General features: G+C 40.9%; 1 non-coding gene across 1 annotated transcript; it reads right to left on the bottom strand.

Annotated features, from left to right (window-relative positions):
* Positions 1-389: 389 nt before the first annotated feature.
* LOC112781070 (small nucleolar RNA R71) lies at positions 390-497 on the bottom strand. The gene has a single exon (XR_003191867.1). It is a non-coding gene; the product is annotated as a small nucleolar RNA R71 (small nucleolar RNA).
* Between the last annotated feature and the right edge of the window lie 15,089 nt (positions 498-15,586).

Consider the following 15,586-nt stretch of genomic DNA (forward strand, 5'->3'; position numbering starts at 1 on the left):
AACCCAACAACAATAATGCAAGGAGAATGCTTGGTGACTTTACTGCACCTAATTCCAATTTACATGGAAGAAGCATCTCCATTCCTGCCATTGGAGCAAACAACTTTGAGTTGAAACCTCAATTAGTTTCTCTGATGCAGCAGAACTACAAGTTTCATGGACTTCCATCTGAAGATCCTTTTCAGTTCTTAACTGAATTCTTGCAGATATGTGATACTGTTAAGACTAATGGAGTAGATCCTGAAGTCTACAGGCTCATGCTTTTCCCTTTTGCTGTAAGAGACAGAGCTAGAATATGGTTGGACTCTCAACCTAAAGACAGCCTGAACTCTTGGGATAAGCTGGTCACGGCTTTCTTAGCCAAGTTCTTTCCTCCTTAAAAGCTGAGCAAGCTTAGAGTGGATGTTCAAACCTTCAAACAAAAAGATGGTGAATCCCTCTATGAAGCTTGGGAAAGATACAAACAGTTGACCAAAAAGTGGCCTTCTGACATGCTTTCAGAATGGACCATCCTGGATATATTCTATGATGGTTTATCTGAGCTATCAAAGATGTCATTGGATACTTTTACAGGTGGATCCATTCACCTAAAGAAAACGCCTGCAGAAGCTCAAGAACTCATTGACATGGTTGCAAATAACCAGTTCATGTACACTTCTGAAAGGAATCCTGTGAATAATGGGACGCCTATGAAGAAGGGAGTTCTTGAGGTTGATACTCTGAATGCCATATTGGCTCAGAACAAAATATTGACTCAGCAAGTCAATATCATTTCTCAGAGTCTGAATGGAATGCAAGCTGCATCCAACAGTACTCAAGAGGCATCTTCTGAAGAAGAAGCTTATGATCCTGAGAACCCTGCAATAGCAGAAGTGAATTACTTAGGTGAACCTTATGGAAACACCTATAATTCATCATGGAGAAATCATCCAAATTTCTCTTGGAAGGATCAAAAGCCTCAACAAGGCTTTAATAATGGTGGAAGAAACAGGTTTAGCAATAGCAAGCCTTTTCCATCATCCACTCAGCAACAGACAGAGAATTCTGAGCAGAACCCATCTAGCTTAGCAAACTTAGTCTCTGATCTATCTAAGGCCACTGTGAGTTTCATGAATGAAACAAGGTCTTCCATTAGAAATTTGGAAGCACAAGTGGGCCAGCTGAGTAAAAGGATCACTGAAATCCCTCCTAGCACTCTCCCAAGCAATACAGAAGAAAATCCAAAAGGAGAGTGCAAGGCCATTGACATAACCAAAATGGCTGAACCCAATGAGGGAGTGGAGGACGTGAATCACAAGGAGGAAGACCTCCTGGGACGTCCAGTGATCAATAAGGAGCTTCCCTCTGAGGAACCAAAGGAATCTGAGACTCATCTAGTGACCATAGAGATTCCATTGAACCTCCTTATGCCATTCATGAGCTCTGATGAGTACTCCTCTTCTGAAGAGAATGAGGATGTTACTGAAGAGCAATCTGCCAAGTTTCTTGGTGCAATCATGAAGCTGAATGCCAAATTATTTGGTATTAAGACTTGGGAAGATGAACCTCCCTTGTTCACCAATGAACTAAGTGATCTGGATCAACTGACATTGCCTCAGAAGAGACAGGATCCTGGAAAGTTCATAATACCTTGTACCATAGGCACCATGATCTTTAAGGCTCTGTGTGACCTTGGTTCAGGGATAAACCTCATACCCCTCTCTGTAATAGAGAAACTGGGAATCTATGGGGTGCAAGCTGCTAAAATCTCATTAGAAATGGCAGACAATTCAAGAAAACAGGCTTATGGACAAGTAGAGGACGTGTTAGTAAAGGTTGAAGGCCTTTACATCCCTGCTGATTTCATAGTCTTAGATACTGGAAAGGAAGAGGATGAATCCATCATCCTAGGAAGACCTTTCCTAGCTACAGCAAGAGCTGTGATTGATGTGGACAGAGGAGAATTAATCCTTCAATTGAATGAGGACAACCTTGTGTGTACAACTCAAGGATCTCTCTCTGCATCCATGGAGAGGAAGCAGAAGAAGCTTCCCTCAAAGCAGAGTCAAACAAAGCCCCTACAGTCAAACTCTAAGTTTGGTGTTGGGAGGCCACAACCAAACTCTAAGTTTGGTGTTGAACTCCCATATCCAAACTCTAAGTTTGGTGTTGGGGAGTTTCAACAATGCTCTGAACATCTGTGAGGCTCCATGAGAGCCCACTGTCAAGCTATTGACATTAAAGAAGCGCTTGTTGGGAGGCAACCCAATTTTTATTTATCTAACTATATTTTTCTTAGTTATATGTCTTTATAGGTTCATGATCATGTGGAGTCACAAAATAAAAATAAAAATTGAAAACGGAATCAAAAACAGCAGAAGAAAAATCACACCCTGGAGGAAGCACCTGTCTGACGTTCAACGCCAGAACAGAGCATGCTTCTGGCGCTAAACGCCCAAAATGAGCAGTATCTGGGCGCTGAACACCCAAAATGGGCCTCATTTGGGCGTTTGAACGCCAGAAATGCACCCTAGAGAAGAGCTGGCACTGAACGCCCAGAACAAGCATGGTTCTGGCGTTCAACGCCAGAAATTGCCAACAAATGGGCGTTGAACGCCCAAAATGGGCACCAACCTGGCGCTGAACGCCCAGAGTTGTGTGCAAGGGCATTTTACATGCCTAAGTTGGTGCAAGGTTGTAAATCCTTGAACACCTCAGGATCTGTGGACCCCACAGGATCACCTCAGGATCTGTGGACCCCACAGGATCCCCACCTACCTCCACTCACTTCTTCTCACCCCTCTTTCACACAATCCCATAAACACTCTTCCCCAAAACCCTTCACCAATCACCTCAATCTCTCTTCCCCATCACCTCTTCACCACTCACATCCATCCACTCTTCCCCATAAACCTACCTCATAAACTCCACCTACCTTCAAAATTCAAAATCAATTTCCCACCCAAACCCACCCTAAATGGCCGAACCTTCCCCCCTCCCTTCCCTATATAAAGCCCTCCATTCTTCTTCAAATTCACACAACACAACCCTCTCTTCTCTTCTTGGCCGAAACACAACCCCTTCTTCGTCTCCTCTATTTCTTCTTCTGCTTCATCTATCCTCTCTTTTACTGCTCGAGGGCGAGCAATATTCTTAGTTTGGTGTGGTAAAAGCATAAGCTTTTTGTTTTTCCATTACCATTGATGGCACCTAAGACCAGAGAATCCTCTAGAAAAGGAAAAGGGAAGACAAAAGCTTCCACCTCCGAGTCATGGGAGATGGAAAGGTTCATCTCCAAAGCCCATCAAGACCACTTCTATGATGTTGTGGCCAAGAAGAAGGTGATCCCTGAGGTCCCTTTCAAACTCAAAAGAAATGAGTATCCAGAGATCCGACATGAAATTCAAAGAAGAGGTTGGGAAGTTCTAACAAATCCCATCCAACAAGTCGGCATCCTAATGGTTCAAGAGTTCTATGCTAATGCATGGATCACCAAGAACCATGATCAAAGTAAGAACCCGGATCCAAAGAACTATGTTACAATGCTTCAGGGGAAATACTTAGATTTTAGTCCGGAAAATGTGAGGTTGGCGTTCAACTTGCCAAACATGGAAGAGAACGCACGCCCCTACACAAGGAGAGTCAACTTTGATCAAAGGTTGGACCAAGTCCTTATGGACATATGTGTAGAAGGAGCTCAATGGAAGATTGACTCAAAAGGCAAACCGGTTCAACTAAGAAGACTGGACCTTAAGCCCGTAGCTAGAGGATGGTTGGAGTTCATTCAATGCTCAATCATTCCCACTAGCAACCGGTTTGAAGTTACTATAGACCGGGCCATCATGATCCATAGCATCATGATTAGAGAAGAGGTGGAAGTTCATGAGATTATACCTCAAGAACTCTACAAGGTGGCTGACAAGTCCTCCACTATGGCAAGGTTAGCCTTTCCTCACCTCATTTGCCACCTATGCAATTCGGCTGGGATTGACATAGAGGGAGATATCCTCATTAAAGAGGACAAGCCCATCACTAAGAAAAAGATGGAGCAAGCGAGAGAGCCCATTCATGGAGCTCAAGAGGCGTATGAAGCTCATCACCATGAGATCCCGGAGATGCCTCAAATGCATTTTCCTCCACAAAACTATTGGGAGCAAATCAACACCTCCCTAGGAGAATTGAGTTCCAATATGGGACAACTAAGGGTGGAACATAAAGAACACTCCATCATCCTTCATGAAATAAGAGAAGATCAAAAAGCAATGAGGGAGGAGCAACAAAGACAAGGAAGAGACATAGAAGAGCTCAAGGACATCATTGGTTCCTCAAGAAGGAAACGCCACCATCACTAAGGTGGACTCATTCCTTATTCTTACATTCTCTGTTTTTCATTTTCTATGTTATGTGCTTATCTATGTTTGTGTCTTCATTACATGATCATTAGTAGTTAGTAACTTTGTCTTAAAGTTATGAAGGTCCTATGAATCCATCACCTCTCTTAAATGAAAAATGTTTTAATTCAAAAGAACAAGAAGTACATGAGTTTCAAATTTATCCTTGAACTTAGCTTAATTATATTGATGTGGTGACAATGCTTCTTGTTTTCTGAATGTATGCTTGAACAGTGCATATGTCTTTTGAAGTTGTTGTTTAAGAATGTTAAATATGTTGGCTCTTGAAAGAATGATGACTAGGAGACATGTTATTTGATAATCTGAAAAATCATAAAAATGATTCTTGAAGCAAGAAAAAGCAGCAAAAAAATAAAGCTTGCAGAAAAAAAAAATAGGCGAAAAAAAAATAGAAAGAAAAAGAAAAAGCAAGCAGAAAAAGCCAAAAGCTCTTAAAACCAAGAGGCAAGAGCAAAAAGCCAATAACCCTTAAAACCAAAAGGCAAGGGCAAATAAAAAGGATCCCAAGGCTTTGAGCATCAGTGGATAGGAGGGCCTAAAGGAATAAAATCCTGGTCTAAGCGGCTAAACCAAGCTGTCCCTAACCATGTGCTTGTGGCGTGTAGGTGTCAAGTGAAAACTTGAGACTGAGCGGTTAAAGTCAAGGTCCAAAGCAAAAAAAAGAGTGTGCCTAAGAACCCTGGACACCTCTAATTGGGGACTTTAGCAAAGCTGAGTCACAATCTGAAAAGGTTCACCCAATTATGTGTCTGTGGCATTTATGTATCCGGTGGTAATACTGGAAAACAAAGTGCTTAGGGCCACGGCCAAGACTCATAAAATAGCTGTGTTCAAGAATCATCATACTGAACTAGGAGAGTCAATAACACTATCTAAATTCTGAGTTCCTATAGATGCCAATCATTCTGAACTTCAATGGATGAAGTGAGATGCCAAAACTATTCAAGAGGCAAAAAGCTATAAGTCCCGCTCATATGATTGAAGCTCTGTTTCATTGATAGTTTGGAATTTATAGTATATTCTCTTCTTTTTATCCTATTTGATTTTCAGTTGCTTGGGGACAAGCAACAATTTAAGTTTGGTGTTGCGGTGAGCGGATAATTTATACGCTTTTTGGCATTGTTTTTAGTATGTTTTTAGTAGAATCTAGTTACTTTTAGGGATGTTTTCATTAGTTTTTATGTTAAATTCACATTTCTGGACTTTACTATGAGTTTGTGTGTTTTTCTGTGATTTCAGGTATTTTCTGGCTGAAATTGAGGGACTTGAGCAAAAATCAGATTCAGAGGTTGAAGAAGGACTGCTGATGCTGTTGGATTCTGACCTCCTTGCACTCAAAATGGATTTTATGGAGCTACAAAACTCGAAATGGCGTGCTTCCAATTGCATTGAAAAGTAGACATCTAGGGTTTTCCAGAAATGTTTAATAGTCCATACTTTTTCCAAGTTTAGATGACGCAAACGGGTGTTCAACGCCAGCTCTCTGCCCAATTCTGGCGTCCAGCGCCAGAAACAAGCTGCAAAGTGGAGTTCAACGCCCAAACTGGCACAAAAACTGGCGTTCAACTCCAAGAATGACCTCTCCACGTGTAGACTTCAAGCTCAGTCTAAGTACACACCAAGTGGGCCCCGGAAGTGGATTTATGCATCAATTACTTACTTCTGTAAACCCTAGTAGCTAGTTTATTATAAATAGGACTTTTTACTATTGTATTTGAGATCCTGAGTTTTATCTTCGGATCATAGTAATCTTGGTCACTCCGGTTCCGCTCTGGGGCCGAGACCAATGAACTTCATCATTACTTATGTATTTTCAACGGTAGAGTTTCTGCACTCCATAGATTAAGGTGTGGAGCTCTGCTGTTCCTCAAAGATTAATGCAAAGTACTACTGTTTTCTATTCAATTCATCTTATTTCGTTTCTAAGATATTCATTTGCTCTTCAACCTGAATGTGATGAACGTGACAATCATCATCATTCCCTATGAACGCGTGCCTGACAACCACTTCCGTTCTACCTTCGACTGAATGAGTATCTCTTAGATCTCTTAATCGGAATCTTCGTGGTGTAAGCTAGAATGATGGCGGCATTCAAGAGAATCCGGAAAGTCTAAACCTTGTCTGTGGTATTCCGAGTAGGATTCAATGATTGAATGACTGTGATGAGCTTCAAACTCGCGATTGCTGGGCGTAGTGACAGACGCAAAAGGATAGTAAATCCTATTCCAGCATGATCGAGAACCGACAGATGAATAGCCGTGCCGTGACAGCGTGCGTTGACCATTTTCCTTGAGAGGATAGGATGTAACCATTGACAAGGGTGATGCCTCCAGACGATTAGCCGTGCCGTGACAGGGCATTTGGATCATTTTCCCGAGAGAAGACCGAAAGTAGCCATTGACAATGGTGATGCATTACATAAAGCCAGCCATGGAAAGGAGTAAGACTGATTGGATGAAGATAGCAGGAAAGCAGAGGTTCAGAGGAACGAAAGCATCTCTATTCGCTTATCTGAAATTTTAATCAATGATTTACATAAGTATTTCTATCCCTATTTTATTAATTATTTTTGAAAACCCCATTACTATTTTATATCCGCATGACTGAGATTTACAAGGTGACCATAGCTTGCTTCATACCAACAATCTCCGTGGGATTCGACCCTTACTCGCGTAAGATATTACTTGGACGACCCAGTGCACTTGCTGGTTAGTTGTGCGAAGTTGTGAACCATGGTATTGGCATCATGTTTTTGGCGCCATTACCAGGGAAAGAAAGAGCGATGAATTTTACATAATCAAAGTGTAATCACAATTTCTGCGCACCAGCAAATAATTCAAAAAGCAAATAGGCATGTTATACAAATAGGCAAGACATTTCAAGTAATCAAAGCTTACAAACAGATAGAAAATACATATGATAAATGCCTATCCTACTGGCTGTGATATCACATTGTCAGTTCAACTGCCAACTGGACACATCTCCATAGAGATGTCGCCCTTCGGAATCCTCATATGGGAACCCCCGAGATATAGTGCTCGGATCACTATCCAGGTACCGACGCCTGCACGCTCTATTGATCCGAAGGGATGCGAGCGGGATACTCTTACCACAGACCTCACATCTCAACTTTAGCGGGATGAACCACTGCGCTTACGCCGCCGCCGCTACCTCGACAGGCGGGGTCCAACCCCGTCCCTGCTAGGCGCATAGCGTATTAACAAATCTCAGTATGAAACAATAGTACAGTGGTTTTTCAGAAAACAGTTTTAATACATCAGTGATTCCTCATCACACATTTGAGTCCTCGACTCATCTCAACCACCACAAATTCACATTTCCAATTACGAACTCAACGGTCCCTCAGTGCCCATCTCATACATCATTCATCACATACCATCATACCATCCTCAGCACGCCAGAAACCTAGGCCTCTGTTTTCTAAGTTTTCCAAATAATATCATAAAAAGCCATTAAATTCTTTCCCAATGTTCTAAATGTCCAAAACTAGGCCCAAGAGTCCAAAAATGGTGTTAGAGAATCTTGCAACCATGTTGGAAAGGTAGAATAGTTGAAAACAAAGTAAAATTTTAGAAACAAGACGTGTGCGTCTGCATAGGGATGTGCGTGCGCACGCCCAGGAAAATTTTTAAAAGTGTGAGTACTCACAGGGGTGTGCATACGCACAGGTACAAAAATTTACAAGCATATTCACTCGCACAAGCTGTGCTAGCTGATGAGTTATTTTGGTGGAAAATAAATTTCTCCCAAAACACACAAATCTAACCGGCAAGTGCACCGGGTCGCATCAAGTAATAAAAACTCACGGGAGTGAGGTCGATCCCACAGGGATTGAAGGATTGAGCAATTTTAGTTTAGTGGTTGATTTAGTCAAGCGAATCAAGTTTTGGTTGGGTGATTTGTGATTTGCAGAAATTAAATTGCATGGAAGTAAAGAGAACAGGGAATTAAAGTGCTGAATCTTAAAGAACAAGAAATTAAATAGCTGAAACTTAGAATGCAAGAAATGTAAATTGCGGAATCTTAAAGTGCAAGAAATGTAAACGGCTGGAATTGTAAAGGGAATTGGGGATTGGATTTAAACAAGGAAAAGTTAAATTGCATAAAACAGAAGAGTAAAAGGGAATTGGGGTTGAACCGGATATGAAGCAGAAAAGTAAATGAACATAGAAAGCAGTAAACAGAGAAGTGAAATGGGAAATTCAGATCTCAGGACCCAGAGACTAGAAAACCAAGTCTAGATCTCAATGCCTTCCTAGATCCAACAAGAACAATTGCCAGGGAATTGTAAATTGCAAAGAGAATAGATGAAGAGCAATTAACCGGAAATGAAATTCAATTAACAGTAAAGAAACAGAGAGATCCAAGATTGAGATTGAAACAGAATTTCTTCAATTCTCCAATCCAAGATCCAAGACAAATGTAAAATGAAATTGAAAGCAATGGAAACAAAGAAATTAAAGTTCACTCAATAACAAAAGCTCTCCGAAAACTATTATGAAAATTCAAAAGGAAAGCTCTCCGAAGAACTTGAATTCTATCCTATTTATACACTTTCTTCAAATGATCTTCAAGCCTTGAGTTGGGCCTTTGCTCTTGGTGGAATTGGGTTGAAAGAGGCCTTGGTTGATTGCTCTTGAAGTTTGGAGAGGAACCAAAGTGAACCAATTGAACCGGTTTTGAGGTTAGCAAAAGTTGGACCAAAAGTTTGAGCCAAAGTTAGGGGTCTAACTTTGGCTCCAACTTTTCATAGCAGCCAGCACATTTTGCTGGTATGAACGTTGGTGCCAACGTTAGGGGTCTAACTTTGACCCTAACGTTGGCAATGCCTTGTGTGCTAGTGGCGCCAACGTTAGCCACCAAGTTAGGGGGCTAACGTTGGCGCAAACTTTTGCTCCTTCCCCATTGTAATTCATGTGCCAACGTTAGATGGCCAGGGAGGAATTCATGTGCCAACGTTAGCCTCAAAGTTAGGGGGCTAACGTTGGCGCAAACTTTTGGTGCCCAGGGGAGAAATCCATGTGCCAACGTTAGCCTCAAAGTTAGGGGGCTAACGTTGGCACAAACGTTTGAAGCCCAGGGGAGAATTTTCAAGTTCCAACGTTAGCCTCCAAGTTAGGGGCTAACGTTGGGGCTAACTTTTCAACCAAAAGTTTGTGCAAAAGTTTGATGCTAACTTTAGGTCCAGCTTCTTGCTTCCTGGTTCAATTTCACTTATTCCATTGTCCTCTCTTCACTCCTAGCCATTCCTTCTTGCTTCAACCTTTCTCCATGCCTTCTTCACCTATCATTAATCAACCAAACTCATCAAAGCTATGCTCAAAATCATGAGATATTCAATCTTTCATAATATGCAACAAATATAGCATAAAACCTCATGAAATGGCATGAATTCATATATGGATGGTTCAATCAAGGGAAACATGAAAATCTAATCAATTAGCTTGCTTGTAGCTCAAGAAAGTGCATAATTCTAATGAAAACAAGAGAAAAAGACTAGCTAAAATAGGCTAGGATGACTTGTCATCACAACACCAAACTTAAAGCTTGCTTGTCCCCAAGCAAGAAAAGATTTATTGAGAAGAAAGAATGAATTAGAAGAGGATGTTCATGCTAGCAGAGTATTATTGATAGTTCATGGGGTTTTGTGTGGATATGCCAATATTCACTTCTTATTGACTCCTAGGCCTAGAAAGTCTCCTTCAAGCTTCAAGTGACATACTGCTATGACCTCTCATTATTCCTTTATCCTTGGCTATTACTTTGTTCATAAGCTTTATTTGAGTGTCATGTGTAGCAAGTTCCTTTTCTTTTCTTTATACTTGACACATTATTCACTATAGACACTTGGCTCACATTCCTTTTTAAAACATTGATGCCCAGCACCTCTTTGGGTTACTAAATGCCTTGTAGTTAGGTTGCTCTTGATAGTGGACTTTCAGCTGATGATCCCGGATTAGTTAACCCAAGTCACCGAGTGTTGAGGCACTCCTAAGAGCTTACTAATCCAAGCAGATCCTAGTACAAAGACATCACAGGCATATATTTCAAAGTTCAAGCTATTGGTGTCCAGCTTTGTTTCTTTTTGTTTTTCTTTTGTTCTGCCACTTTTTGGCTATCTCTTTTTTTTTCTTTCCTTCTTTTTGTTTTTCTTTCTAACCAAGGAATTTAATTCAATTGAGATTCATAGACAGTGGGCCACTCTTTACTTAGAAGGAGATATCCTAGCTCTTTATTCACTAAAAGTGAGCTATTATACAATCACACACATACCACCATTTACTTTTATTCCACTTCTAACTAACAGAGACTATTTTACTTCACATTCAAACTGTTCTTTTATTGAATTTAAAGATGCAGGGGACAACACATGCTTCTTGTAGAATGAAAATAGACACACAAGCACACACATAAACTAGCCTACTTATTCTAAGGGAAGTTTGAATTTGTTTGAACTAAATAAACACTTTATCAAGACATCAATCAAAAATATTTCCCAACAGTAAAGGTTAAGTATAGATACAACCTATTGGTTTGCATTTCTTTTGTTCTCCTTTCTGTTGTGCCCCTTTTTGAGTCTTTATGCATGGGACCTTCAATTGGTGGTTAATTCCCACTTAATTCTTTGCTACTTCTTCTGATTCAACAGGTTAACTCTGGGCAAACTTTTGTGTCCTTGCTAAAGGTTAAGATATTGGGACTAAACAAAAATAGTTAAGTTGTTGAATAATCTGTTTGATTGCTTGGAACTGGCAATGTGCAGGAAGTTAGAATGAAGTTTTGGTGGAACACCAAACTTAGCATCTTGCATTCTCCCTTCGATTGTTTTTGGTGTGCAACCCCAAAATTAGCTTCTTGCAATACATAGCAGTTATTCAACACTCTTATTGAAAAAGTTATGAAAAGAAAACTACCTCCGGTTGGGTTGCCTCCCAACAAGCGCTCTTTTATTGTCACTAGCTTGACATCTTTCAATTCTTTTTAAGAGGGCTGGAGGTGTTGAACCTCTTTTTCCTTATCCAATTATCTTCCCAAATACAGCTTTGCTCTGTGACCATTTGTTGTGAATTGATTCTTTGTTGCCTCATCTAGCAGTTCAATACTCCCATAGGGAAAAACCTTTGTCACCAAGTATGGGCCAGTCCATTTAGACTTCAGTTTGCCAGGGAAAATTTTAAGCCTCGAATTATACAGGAGCACAAGCTGTCCTAGCTTGAATTCCTTCTTTGTGATCTTCTTGTCATGCCACTTCTTAGCTTTCTCCTTGTATATCTTCGCACTTTCATAAGCCTCTAGTCTAAATTCATCCAACTCATTTAGTTGTAACAACCTTTTTTCTCCTTCAGCTTGGGGATCAAGGTTGAGGAGTTTAGTGGCCCAAAAAGCTCTGTGTTCAAGCTCTACAGGGAGGTGGCAGGATTTGCCATACAATAGCTGAAAGGGTGACTTGCCAATAGGAGTTTTAAAAGCTGTCCTATAAGCCCACAATGCATCCTCTAGCTTTCTAGCCCAATCTTTTCTTGTGATTCCCACTGTTTTCTCTAGGATCTTCTTTAATTCTCTATTTGCAAGTTCAGCTTGGCCATTAGTATGAGGATGGTAAGGTGTGGCTACTTTGTGAATTACTCCATATTTGTGAAGGAGTTTCTCCATTTGTTTGTTGCAAAAGTGACTACCACCATCACTAATAAGACCTTTGGGCACTCCATACCTAGTGAAGATGTGCTTTTTAAGGAATTGGAGGACGATCTGTGCATCACAGGTGGTTGTGGCTATGGCTTCCACCCACTTTGAGACATACTCCACTGCTACCAGGATGTATCTAAAAGAATAGGAAGGAGGAAAAGGCCCCATGAAATCAATTCCCCATAGATCGAACAATTCTAATTCTAAGATAAAGTTTTGAGGCATCTCATTCCTTCTTGTTAATCCTCCTGCTTTCTGGCATTCATTACATTGGTGTACATATTCTCTGGCATCCTTGAAGATAGTTGGCCAATAGAAGCCACTCTGCAGTATTTTTGCGGCTGTTTTTTCTGAGCCAAAGTGTCCACCATAAGCTGAACCATGACAATGCCACAAGATGTCCCTCACTTCACTTTCAGGAATACACCTTCTGATCACTCCATCAGAGCATCTCTTGAATAAGAAGGGTTCATCCCATGAAAATTTCCTTGCTTCGTTGATCAACTTCTTCACTTGTTGCTTAGAGAATTCTTGCGGTATCTTCCTTCCCACTTTGTAATTTGCTATGTCAGCAAACCAAGGTGCTTGCTGGATCTGCAGAAGGTGCTCATCTGGGAAGCTTTCATTTATGGGCTGGGATGCTTTTTGACTTGTTTCATGTGGTAGCCTTGACAGATGATCAGCGACCTGATTTTCAGTGCCCTTCTTATCTCTTATCTCAATGTCAAATTCTTGTAGGAGCAGTATCCACCTGATGAGTCTTGGTTTAGCATCCTGCTTTGACATCAAATACTTAAGTGCAGCATGATCAGTGTAAACCACAACTTTTGATCCTATCAGATATGATCTAAACTTATCAAATGCATAGACTACAGCTATCAACTCTTTTTCTGTTGTAGTGTAATTTCTTTGGGCCTCATTCAACACTTTACTTGCATAATATATGACATGATGCAAATTTCCCTTCTTTTGCCCAAGTAAAGCACCAATTGCAATGTCACTTGCATCACACATGAGTTCAAAAGGTAATTCCCAATCTGGAGGTGTGATGATTGGTGCTGTTGTGAGTTTATTTTTTAAAGTTTCAAATGCATGCTGGCAGTTTTCATAAAAAACAAAAGGGTTATCAAGCATTAACAGATTACTTAAAGGTTTGGCTATTTTTGAAAAGTCCTTGATAAACCTTCTGTAAAATCCGGCATGCCCCAAGAAACTTCTAACAGATTTCACATTAATTGGTGGAGGGAGTTTTTCTATAATCTCAACCTTTGCCTTATCAACCTCTATCCCTTTTCTTGAAACTTTATGGCCAAGAACAATCCCTTCGGGTACCATGAAATGGCATTTCTCCCAGTTTAAAACCAAATTAGTTTCTTGGCACCGTTTCAAGACAAGAGTTAAATGGTTTAGGCAAGCATTGAAATTATCACCAAAAACAGAGAAGTCATCCATGAAGACTTCTAAAAATTTTTCGACCATATCAGAAAAAATGGAGAGCATACACCTTTGAAATGTGGCAGGGGCGTTGCAGAGCCCAAAAGGCATCCTCCTATATGCAAAATCTCCAAATGGACATGTAAAGGCAGTTTTCTCTTGGTCCTTGGGGTCCACCACGATTTGATTATACCCAGAATATCCGTCCAAAAAGCAGTAATAGGCATGGCCGGCTAACCTTTCCAGCATCTGATCAATGAATGGGAGAGGAAAATGATCCTTCCTGGTGGCATCATTCAATCTTCTATAGTCTATGCACATCCTCCACCCAGTCACTGTTCTAGTAGGGATCAACTCATTCTTCTCATTAGTGATGACCGTCATTCCTCCCTTCTTTGGCACAACTTGAACCGGACTTACCCATGGGCTGTCAGATATTGGGAAGATTATCCCTGCATTCCACAACTTCATTACTTCCTTCTGGACAACTTCCTTCATTGTAGGATTTAGCCTTCTTTGCGGTTGAACCACTGGTTTGGAATTATCTTCCAAGAGGATTTTATGCATACATACTGCAGGGCTGATTCCCTTCAGGTCATCAATGGTCCATCCTAAAGCATCCTTATGAGCTTTGAGTACATCAAGAAGTTCTCCTTCTTCCTTCTTTGTCAGGGATGAATTAATGATTACTGGGAAGCTCTCCGATGTGCCAAGGAATGCATATTTGAGATGGGTGGGTAAAGGTTTCAGTTCTTGTTTTCGCACATCTTCATTGCTATCTTGTCTTTCATCTTGCTCAGTGAAGGTCTCAGCCACTTGTTCCTCTGTTGCCCCTTGATTTCCTTCTTGCTCTTGAAAATTTTCTTCCACTCTTTCTTCCACCAAACTGTCTATCATATCCACTCTTACGTAATCCTCTTGCTCAGGAGCGTTTTGCATTGATTTGAACACATTTATGATCATTTGTTCATTATGGACCCTGAAGGTCATTTCTCCTTTTTCTACATCAATGATGGCCCTTGCTGTGTGTAGAAATGGCCTTCCCAGAATGATTGAGTCGTTTCCTTCTTCTTCAGTGTCCAAAATTACAAAGTCTGCTGGGAAAATAAACTCCCCAACCTTCACCAACAGATTCTCCACAATTCCATTGGGTGTCTTGATTGATCTGTCAGCCATGACTAGTGACATCCTGGTGGGTTTAAGTTCTTCTATGGCAAGTTTTCTCATCATTGAGAGAGGCATTAAATTGATGCTGGCACCCAGGTCACAGAGAGCCTTGTTGAGAATTATCTTGCCAATAGTGCATGAGACTACAAAGCTTCTCGGATCCTTAAGTTTTGGTGGAATACCCTGTTGAATCACAGCACTGTATTCCTCGGTGAGTAATATGGTTTCCCTTTCAAGCCAACTTCTTTTCTTGTTGATAAGATCCTTCAGAAATTTGGAATATAGAGGCATTTGCTCAAGTGCTTCAGCCAAGGGAATATTGATTTCCAACTTCTTGAAAATCTCAAGGAATTTGTGAAAATGCTGGTCTTTAACCTCTTTGTTGAACCTCTGGGGATATGGTAGTGGAGGTATGATGCTCTTTCCTATTTGCTGCTGCCCCTGAGCTACTTCCTTTGAGCTATGTGGCTGGTTGTCCTTCTCTTTGAGTTTCTCAGTGCCTTTGTTTGGCATCACAACTTGCTTATTAGCCTCATCTACCTTTGTTTGATTCTCATCCTCTATTGGTTCTTTGGTGTTCTCTGCTTGCTTCCTTATAGTGTCATTGTTGCTTATCAATGTTCTCCCACTCCTTAATTGTATTGCCTTGCATTCTTCCTTGGGATTTGGAATTGTGTCACTGGGCAGTGAGTTTGAAGGTCTCTCAATAGATACTTGCTTGGAGAGTTGCCCCATCTGTCTCTCTAGGCTCTTCAGGGAGGCTTCCTGATTCTTGGCTACCATTTCCTGGTGTTTCAGCATTTTGTCTATCATGGCCTCCAAGTGAGTGATTCTTTGGGCTTCAGGTGATATTTGAGGTGGGTTATGAGATGTGGGTGGTGGATGGT

This window comes from Arachis hypogaea, chromosome 19, assembly GCF_003086295.3.
Source record: "Arachis hypogaea cultivar Tifrunner chromosome 19, arahy.Tifrunner.gnm2.J5K5, whole genome shotgun sequence".
In the NCBI taxonomy this organism is placed as follows: domain Eukaryota; kingdom Viridiplantae; phylum Streptophyta; class Magnoliopsida; order Fabales; family Fabaceae; genus Arachis; species Arachis hypogaea.